An 11031-nucleotide genomic window follows, 5' to 3' on the forward strand; every position below is an offset into this window, starting at 1 on the left:
ACAGCCCAAGGAGGAGTGTAAGATGTAAGTAACCTTGTGATCGCTTGCTGGCACCTCTGATGATCCCAACACTTCAGTAGGTGTTTAAAAGCTGATTACTTTTTTTTAAATTGTATGTAGTGGCAGGTGCTCACATTTTAAAATTTTGTCCAAACATCCTCTGGGATGTAAACACACAAGGCGTATTTGGCTGCTGGCTCCTGCAGTATGCATTACCTGTGTAAGAACAGGAATACTGTGCAAAATCAGAGAAAGCAGAGGGGAGTGATTTCCCTTAATGACCTCCTCTTGCTAACCTTGGAGAGAAAATTCGAAGGTACTGCAAACCCTTTCTCTGTGGAAACGCTTATTCCCGAGTATCAGGCATCAATACTTGACATTCCCTGCAAAAATTAGGTGGTTAATAAATTTCAACAATCTATTTAAGAAACTGGCATAGCAAGATCATCCATGTTGCAAGTTGCCAGCCTAGAGATGTGTAGAACACCTTAAAATAGCTGTTGAAATATTTGCGTAAAGTTATATTTTCCATTTCTCTTCTTTTGAAGAGAACTATGACTTAAAATATTGGAATGTGAGAATCTCCAGTCCCAGAGGGTGGTGGTGGGACCAGAACTGAAGGGAGGGTTAATTTTATCAGAGCAATTTTGAAACAATTTGAAATCAGATAGGCTGGTTTTAATTGTGTTTGGATCTGAAACTCTTCACAAATTAAACCTGATGATTTGAGTTGGAATCCTTACACTTTGTTTCAAGAGCTAATAGAGATGACAAAGCAATGGAGAGTGGAAATGTTAAAACTGGTATTCTGAAAAATATCAGGTAACAGCCTGAAGTTTCAAACTCTTTGATACTGACATCTGTAAGCAGAGATTTGGTAGCTTACTTTTTGAAGCTCATTACCATAGTGAACTTGCTAGTGCTCTTGCAGCTATGAAGGTTTAGCCAGCAATGATGTCAGACTCAGAATTAAAAGTATGTGTGGAATAGATAAGATAAAAGGTGCCTTTTTTCTTCTTTGAACATGGAGAGTTTTCTGGTTATAGTTTCTTGAACTTGCTGAAGTTAATACAAGATAACACAAACTATTTTGGGATGGGGAGAACAATCCTTTAGGCACAACAGCAACAACAAAAAAGAAGACAAGGAGGAAAGCTCCTTCTATCCAGACCTTAAGTATATGGAAGATTGATTTTCTGTGTGTGTAATTAAATGTCTTAATTTATTAAGCAAAGACATTGAAAAAAGGAAAATGATGTTTAATCCATGCATACAGCTACTGCAGTGTCTTTTTGAATTATGGATCTTTTCCTGCACATCAATGTTATTACAAAGCTGGAGAAGCATCAAAGGAATATTCTGCTTGCTGTATGAGCCTTGAGAAGTTAAGTGCTGAGAGGAGACTAGGTTATATTTTCCCAAACTGTGAAGCAGATAAAAATGGGGCTAAAAATGGCTGTAGAAGATGATATATTGCTACAAGCCCTCACTGGTTAATTTTCTAATCAGGATTAACAATGTTCAATTATTTATTAGGAACATGGAAACATAATGGTATTTTAAAAATTGAACTACACATTGTTCCTAACTGGAGATCTCTTCTAAATATTGCCTCTTTTGCTATTTCTACAGGAACTTATATGAACTATGGTATAAGTAGTGAAAATGTAAACAGTAGCCAAGACATTTTTAAGTGATATCTTCTATTAACAAGGTACAGTATAAACAGACCTCAAGGTATGTGAGCATTCCTTATCAAGCAGAAGTTTACATGATAGCTGAATAGTTCCATGATTTCTAAAAAGCTATTTAAGTCAGTGGACTTGAAGTAACTCTTGTCAAAGTCAGAGGGAATTTTACCAATGGAAACAGAATTAAACCCAAAAGAGATCATTTTTTCAGCACCTTTGCAACTTTTCATCTGCCACCATTGGAGCCAATGGAAAGGGTTTCATTGACTTTGGCACATAAAGGGATGTTAGCTGTGTAACCCAAGATATCTTGTGAGTGCCAAAGAATAAACGAAATTTAGAATGAGACCAGCTTTGCTGTAATGGTGATGATATAATACTCAAGAGCAAACAACTAATAACCTCTTCTTAAAACAAGAATCCATCATGAATGCTCCAAGACTAAAGGGAAAATTTGCCTCTGGCCTCTGGGATTCCCTGCTGAGCAATGAAAAGAGGAGCTATATCATGCAGAAAATGATGAGGAAAAAGAAAAACCCCTCAGGAGGAAAAAGCCTGTTTCTTTTCCCCTCCTCATCTCCTGGCATACTTGTCTTTACTGCTTGTGTACAATTCCATTGAGAAAAACTAGTTCATGATAGAACAAACTGAGAAAGTGCTAGTTCAGGCAGCCTCTTCTTTTCTTTCATGGATTAATGGCAACTGAAAATGAAAGGATTATTTAAGGCCACTTGGGCAATATTAAGTACTGCCTATTGTGTTAGTCTAGGATCACATGTAGCCTGGAAACCAAAGACAGCAAACCACATTAGGTTAGTGTAGGTGGACACCTAGGTTATGAAACAGGCAGTTCTTGGATTTGCTTGTCAGTAGTTAAAGAATTGCCAGTTTTGAAGAAAGAAATTAAAAAATGGTGGTTTGCAGTCAGCCTTTCTGAAATTCCCAGAAGAATAGCCATGTTACTCAACTCTAGAAAACAGTCTTAGTGACCATTCTCAGTGATCATTTTTTATTTGGACTTCTGCTGAAGATACAAGAAGTCAAAGTTAAATCAAGTTCACTATTCATGTGTGTACTGATATGGGGCTGAGCTGGAAATGGTAATGTTTTGAAAGTTGTAGCCTGTTCTTGTCAACCCATTTCAGAACAAGGGGAAAGCTTTCTTCATCAAATTCATTCTGCTGTGTTTTCCTGAGAGTCAAATGCAAACAGTTTTCAAGCCTTTACTGGGAAATGCAGTTCACAGTCTGGCAGGACCTGGGAAAATAAGAACTTCAGTGAGTGTACCATGGGCTGTACCTATCTCTCTCTGTGCTGGGACAGAAGCTGCCTTTTGAGCAGCCATCTCCCTTTGGCTTTTCCTCCTCTCTGTATCAGCTACAGGTTCTGACTGCTCTGCTTCTCCAGTTCTGGAACGGTAGAGGTGTACTGGCAAAAATTTCCTTGGAACTAGATCTGGAAATCTCCTTGCCTTGGATGGTGTGTTGTATGAACTGACATTTGTTTGGAGGAGCTGAGTGAAAGGATTTAATGTAAGTGTGAGAACTTCCAATTTCAACATACATGAATTTTGGAGGGTGTGGTGGTGCATCCATCCACTCATTCATAACAGGAGGCCACTGGTCTTGTAGAACCCCGTAGAGGAAGAAGCTTCAGTGATACTGTCTGGAGAATGACTAAAGGAAATGAAACACAGAAATGATCAGCAGAAAGCTACTACTTTTTGTTTGCTCTTTGGCAAGTGTGTTGGTGAATGGCCTTCATCCCAAATTATGCTAATTCTGCAGTCCATGCAGCCCTATGCTTCAGGAGATTGATTGCCATGACCTAAGAGCTTTCATTGGGGATGGACATTACACAATGCTGGTGTCAAATGGAACTTGAGACTCTTCTTGCACAGATTAGGTATTCATTGCTGGTGTAGAAGATAAGGGCCAAATCACAGATTGTTCCCAAATGAACTGGCTGAATTACACTGTGTGCTCTCCAATTACAGCTCTGCATTCTTGAGAATTTAGAACTCATTTTGTAAAAGGTACACAGAAATTATTTCAATCAACAATGAAGAGTGGAAAGAATGTATTTCTGCACACAATACTTTGTGCCTTCCCACCTACTTCTTTGTGTCTTCTTTGTTTCTTCTTACTGCTTCTTTCTTCCTTGTTTGTTATAGTTTGGATGTCTTGCTCCATTGATATTTCCTATTCTGGTTATTTTGAGTCTTGTTAAGAACAGAAGAAATGTTCAAATTATAATTTCTGTTATTTTCCTGTATAGATGTTGGTGGAGGTTTCTTGATATTTAGATAATAATTATTAAGAAACCCTCTGAATCCCAGGCTAAGGTTTTCAATTGGGCCCAGGCTCACTTTACCCTTTTATCGAACCTTTATTCTTTCAGACGAGAAGAAATTCTTTCCTATTTGTTAAGGAGTCATTTGTTTTCTTCCCAGCCTGGATCTACAGCAATCTCCTGAGTTATTTTTTCTAAGGTCCTTGTAAAGAAAAGCAGGAATTTTTGTTCCCCTTCTCTCATACAGAAGTGAGTTCTTGTTGTCTTTGCTTTGAGCAGTGGGGAGGAAGAATTCCTTCCTGACAGTTGAAAGGACAAACAATTTAGAAATATAAACATTAAAGGAGGCAGGGAGTGTCATTCTTATACCACACTGGTGTAAATCAGCGGCAGGGTCAAAGGAATGTACATCGCATCGCTTATCGGGAAATCTTCCTGCCTCCATGCCCATCTTTTCTCACAGGATTTTGGCCCAGTTATGTCCCAAATTCTTGTTGAACTGATCTGCTCATGCCAGAGTATTCACTGGAAGAAAACCCAGGCCAAAGCTAAGCAGTGTCATGCTTCAGCAGATGGCATAAGCAACAGAAGACATAGAAGAGAGACAAATGCTGTGGAGAGCCCTGCCCCAAGGTTTGACCACAGGGAACAAGGCTGGGGTGTCTTCACAAAAGGGTGTACTGGAAAAGGGATAACCATTCACGCAGCAATGCCTAACGTTATGCACTATGGTATACCCTGAAAACTCCAAAATCAAATTTTGTCTGGATTTATGAGTTGTAGGACAGGAGCCAAGTTAGTTCTTACTCAATCTTGATGTGTTTGGAGCAATCTCATCTTTATATGTCTGGAACTTTGTTTTCCTGACTTGGTTTCTTCGTATCTCCAACAGTTTTTATCAGACTGTTAACAATGACATTCTTCTTTTAATTTGGCTTAGGGTCAGAAAAGAGGCTCTTAAAATATACACATTTTGTTTATTGGATTTTTCTTTTAATTTCTTATTCAATTAACAGAGATTCTCTAGTCTTTAAGATTTTCAATTACCCTTTTCCTGCCTACTCAGGAAGTGCTTGGCCTCAATTTTTCAGAGCAATTGTAACTTTTCCAATTATTTGATGGTTGTGATAGCACTCTGCCATGACACAAGCATGCACTCACCCACCCATCAACCAGTCACATACAATGGAATCTTTAAAGGGGTCTATAGTGTGTCCATAGAGGTAAATCTGATAAACTTTTACAACAGAGGCCATCCAACCTCTCGTGTACATCACAGCTCTCAGTCTTTTTGTAACTTATTCCATTCCCCGTATAGAAAACTTCTGTCTGTGTCAAGCTGACTTTTACACATGGAAGGTTTCCCTGAAGTTGGTTTAACCCTTATCAAGAAGGGGGCAGAGGGTAATAATAAGTAATTTTTGCCTATGACAGTATTATTTCCTCTTGCTTTGTTTCCTTCTCTATTTTTCTGTCGCTATGTCTCTAACAAATTCTTTTCCTGAGAGATCTTGCATTTTCTGCCCTGTAAAAGTCTACACAAATCTGACTTATGAGAAAATTATCTTTATACCTGCTCCTTGGATCACATCAAACATCTGCTGCTAATGTTCCCGAATGTTCTTCATACAGATCATGCAGCTGGCCATGGATCAGTTAAAGTTTACAACATTAACTAAGGATGATCTCTAATATTAAAGGTGCTGCTCTAAATTACTGTTAGTACTGTGATACATCTTTGGATTTACCAGAGTACATATCTGATAAATGTCAAAGTGACCCTATGGAATACAGGCAAGATTACAATTGATTTCTTTAGATTTAAACCTCATTAAAACATTGTTTCTATGTCATGTGTGAATATTTCTGCCATACTTAATGATGATTTTTGTTTTTCATTTTAGTTACTAGCAAATTCTACAGTAAAAGCAATGACTATGCCCTATGATAAGATTATTATACAGCCACCTTCTCACATTTTTCTTGGGCATTTGCTCTCAGTTGGCTGAGAAAAATTTAATGAGATTTTTTTAAAGATATGTAGTTATTTTATACTTACAGGTATGAATTAAAGACATATTAAGATTTAGATGCTCAGAAGATGTGTATCCTCACTATAACATGGATCTGTTGGTGTGAGTCCAGAGGAGGGCCATGAAGATGACCAGAGGGCTGGAGCACCTTTCCTATAAGGAAAGCCTGAAGGAATTGAGGTTGATCAGCCTGAAGAAGAGAAGGTTCCTGGGAGACTTTATTGTGGCCTTTCAGTACCTAAAGGAGCCTTGCAAGGGAGCTGGACAGTGACTTTTTAGAAGTAATACAAGGGAGAATGGCTTGAAACTGAAAGAGGATCAGTTTAGATTGGATATTAAGAAAAAATTCTTAATTCTTAAATTCTTCTTCACTGTGAGGGTGAAGTTCCTACTCTGGAACATGTTGCCCAGAGAAGCTGTGGATGCTTCATCCCTGGGAGTGTTCAAGCTCAGGTTGGACGAGGCTTTCAGCAACCTGGTCTAGTGGAAGGTGTCCCTGCCTGTGGCAGGGGGATTTGAACAAAATGATTTTTAAGGTCCCTGTCAACCTAAACCATTCTGTGATTCCATGAAATGATACCCTTCTGCACCAGATTATTCATTATATATCATAAGTAGTTATAAATAAAAATAATTTGATTCAGCATGAGTGTTCATTTCTGGGTTTTGTTTTCTGCAGCAAATTTTATGCTAAGGAATGATCCACATTTTCTATTGTAACACCTTATAACTGCAAGTTTTTTGTTTTTTCTTTTGGTAAAATATAAGTGCCCACAACTGTATCTGCAGAGAACGCATGGACAGCCAACAAAAGCCACAACAGACCAAAGTGTGTGATGTAAATATGTATGTACAAGCACATGTATATGATATATGTGTGATTCATCATAGTGTGTAGCTCTGTGTATTGTTACCTGGGCAAGGAGGCAAAGATGCCAGTAATTCCAGGGTTTGATTCACCATTGCACTGTGATTGCTTTGGTCATGCAAAGTAATTGCAAACCTGGCTTTACTGGGCAGTTAAAGTGGCTTTACAGCTGTCTTGTGTCAGGGAGCTGAACGAAGCAGCCAGTGAATTCAGCACAGAACTCCTGCTGTTGCAGTGTGGGGGAAGCTGCTCCCCAGACACCCTTGCCAGTGAGCGTCTCCGTGAGATTGGAGCTGGGCAATATTTGGAACGATTTGTGTTTTCACAGCACAAAACTGAGATCCTTTGAGACCTTCAGTGAACCTCAGTGTGTTCAAACTGATTGTTGGAGAATCCTGCTTGTTTACAGGTCTAATCCTACTCAGAGGGAGCAAAACCCACCACATTGTCTGACTGCTCTGCACAGAGCAGCATGAGCTGTGGTGGGTTTGTGTGCTTCACTGCTGGGGTGGCTGCGATGCCATGGCACCTCCTGAAGTATCTGCATCATGCTTACAGCACAGAGTAGGGCTCTGGACTCTGACAGTGGGAGAACAAACCAGGTAGAAACGTTGCTCATGTTGTTTTTCAGATCTCTTTCTAAAGAGCACTTTTTCCTTCCAAAGGGTAGGGCTGGAGGGCAATCAGTGCCTGAACTATTCCTTTGTCCTGTTCAGCTGTTCCTCCATCAGTGCTGCCAAATAAAGGCTGAATACAGCTCAGCCTGGGGTGTCCAAGCACTCCAGTGCTGTGAAAGAAGAGGTGTTTTTTGTGGTTATTTTTTTCTTTTAAAGGAATAAATAAAAAAGGAAAAAAATTACATAAAATATAATAAATAGATACAAAACAAAAATACACTCAGAAGGCGCTGTGCACACAATAGCTGGAAAGCAGGAGTGCGGCCCCGTTTCCCTCTGCCAGTGGGTCAGTGTGTTCTGTAAGCACTTCCATCCTGTCGGGTCCCGGTTGGTCTCCACCTGCTAGCCGGCTCACTCCAGAGGCAGCGCTGACCTGGCCGCTCCCTCATTTCGCTGGCGCCAGCGGCTTGATGGGCCTTGCACTTTGATTATTTGTGTTAACAGTTAATTTAGCACCATGGACACGTGTGCCAAAGCTGCCTCCACTTCCTGCAGCCTTCCAACAAATGGGACTTTTATGAGATGCCTTTCACAGCTCCCCCGCCTCCTCCAGCTCAACTCATTTGCCTCTTTTCTCCCCCACCCCTCCCCTGCCTTCCCTCCCAACCCCACCGTCTCAATCTCAGCTGTAATCTTTTCTACATCTTGCAGGAAAAGAGCTATTTCTGGCAGCTCTGTCTCAAACACTCGCCCCACTCAAACTGATTTAATGGAGATTTATAGGCGCGAGCCCATGCAGCTCTGTGGCACTTTCCTGAAAAGTTTTTCGGTGCCTGTGTTATGTATGGAATTTATTTATTTAATGTTTGGTGTTGCAGCTCCAGTGTCAACTGTTTGCATGACATATTCCACATACTTTTTTTTTCTTTTTCTTTTTTTTTTTTACAAGAATTCCAGTGAAATCCTGTTACGCAGCACATTTCTGGTCCAATTCATCCCAGCTGCTGACTTTACCCAGCTAAAATCTGACACCCAGGTCCAATTTCATTAAACCCCAGCCAGCATGGTTCTTTGTGATAATACTGACTCTTGTCTAAGGCAATATGTATTTTGGCTCACAGCTACAAATAAATCCTGTCATAAGTACCTTCTTCCTAGTATGCAGCACACTGCAATGGTCCAGAAAAAAAAAAAAAAAGCAGCTTCTGTAAGAAGTTGCAGAGAAGAGAGTCCTTTGTAATAATTTATCATGATTTTCCAAATAAGCTCCCTGCTAGCTTAAGAAATTATGTTCTCTAAAAATAAATGAGAACTTTAGTTGTATATAACATGAAAACTGCTGTTTCTGTTGTCATTCCAGGTTTGATTGATGCAGAGTGACCCAGACTGGTATGTAAGGGACTCTATATTTACAGCCCAATACATGCAACATATTTATTCTGTTTTTCAAGTGCCCAAGTACTAAAATTAGTATTAAATATTCAAAACACAGCCAGGTAAGAAAAAAAGAAATGTACTGTTAAACTCCCATTTCCTCTTCATTATTGGAGTGTGCTTTGTGTAAGTGCTCAGAAGGGTATGTGCTGGTACTGGGACTCCTCCTGCACTCCTCCAGCAGGCACATATCACATCCAGTCCCACTTAGCCTCCACATGAGACCTGGCTTTTTTGTGGTCTTTCAGCCTGAGGGTTTACTTCACTTGCCCTCTTTCCCATGCCTGAGTGGGGACACACATAGATGGTCCCGTCTGCTCACAGAAGCAGAATCTGGGGCATCCCCATCCTGCCAAGTGCTTCAGGTGGCTGCATCTCCAATGGCTTCAGGTGCAGGAGCCTCCTGATCCAAGCTGCTTACAGGAGCTGGGGCATAAAGCTGTTTCTCAGTGTCCTCCCTGAGTGACAATTATTTTCCTTTTTTAATGAAATTGAATAAGCTAAGTGTAACCTGTTGAGGACAAATCCTGTACTCTTCTCATTTTCCAGACAAGCACTGTGTGAGCCCTGATTCTGCCTGCTCTCTTTCCTCCTGCTTGTTTAACAAATGGTATTTTGAAACAATGCCATAGTGTATTTTTAAATATCAAATTTTGCTGTGTTTTGAAATTGCAGATTCCATTTGGTCAAGAAGGTTTTGTCCCTGTATTTAATATTTTGTTATTATGCTCTCTGCTAAACTCTAGGACAGCACATTTTGGAGGTTGCTGGTGAATATCCTTTGCTTAAGCTGAGGCAGGTACTTTCCTGATGGATTTTTTTTTTTTGGTGACACCAAGGGAAAAGTTAACACATTTGAGGAATACAGATATTACCATTTCAGATCGGACCAGCTGTGCCTTGAGACCACTATGTTGCTGTGAGAGTAGCTAATCCTGGATGACAGGTTTTTTACAAATTAAACATAGTTTGGGAATGATTATCCTGTGTAAGGGTAGGAGTACTGGAAATTAAATGGGTTTTCCAGTCTGCCTGTTGTGCAGCACATTGCTTTAGACTTTTTGGGAATTTACATTTGTTCTGGTCAGTTATAAGGTTTTACAAAAGACCTAGGAAGTGTTGAAATTGCAAGTTTGTGTTGGACCAAGTGTTGCAGAAACATGGTGTTTCAACACTGTGCACGTCATGAACCTGTAATTTCAACACTTTCTAAGAGTCACCAGAGTCTCCCAGCCTGAACTATAACATAACTAAATTTTCTCCCCTGAACACTCAACTATCCTGTTTTTTTTGCCCTGGAAAATATAATTTGAAACATCATTTGGCTGACATTAAAGAGTTTAAAATTGTTCAATTAATAATGAAGGAAAGTCAGAGTAAAGGATTACTGCAAGTAGAGAAACTTGCTGACTCAAGTGGTAGCAGGCGTGAGTCCTTCTGCTGGATAAATACAGCAGACTAGGGTTGCAGTTTTAATTATGGATTCACTTGTGAGGGACAGAGCTGAATTTTTACAAGCTGCCTGTGGTTATGCTTCTGCCTTATGTCATTGAACACTGGTTCTGATATCAAGTGTTAAACTCCTGCAAATTACTTCTGCCTCTGGGCCGTATCTCCCTCAGGCTCAGCCAGAGTGGGGAAGAGAGGTGTGGCACAGCCTTGAAAGCAATTTTAAGCAATTTCTACCTGCCCTGCACAGACCACAGCAACACAGCTGAGACTTACGCATTGTGGTGAGCACCTTCTCCTTCACTAGTCTCCCTCCTCAAATCATACACAAGCATCCAGGGTGCAACCTTGCTTTTAAAGACATCTCCCTAACACTGGAAAAGCCAGGGCTGCCACTGGTTTAATAGTAAGGGACAAGACCACCTTGCCCTGTAAGACATTGTGGCTTTGTTTCCTCAACTGGCAGCCTGTCTGTTCAGTGACCTGATACTCCCATTCAGTGAAAAAATTCCTTGGTCCTAGCACAACACTTTTTGTCCACTGACTCAAAGCATTTTGCAAAGGTTGAGCAACATCCCTTTATTAGATTGAGAAATTGAAACAGACCAGAGTGATTGCTGGAAGTCCCCAATGAGGGCAGCAGAGGA

This window comes from Zonotrichia albicollis, chromosome 1 (genome assembly GCF_047830755.1).
Source record: "Zonotrichia albicollis isolate bZonAlb1 chromosome 1, bZonAlb1.hap1, whole genome shotgun sequence".
Lineage (NCBI taxonomy): Eukaryota > Metazoa > Chordata > Aves > Passeriformes > Passerellidae > Zonotrichia > Zonotrichia albicollis.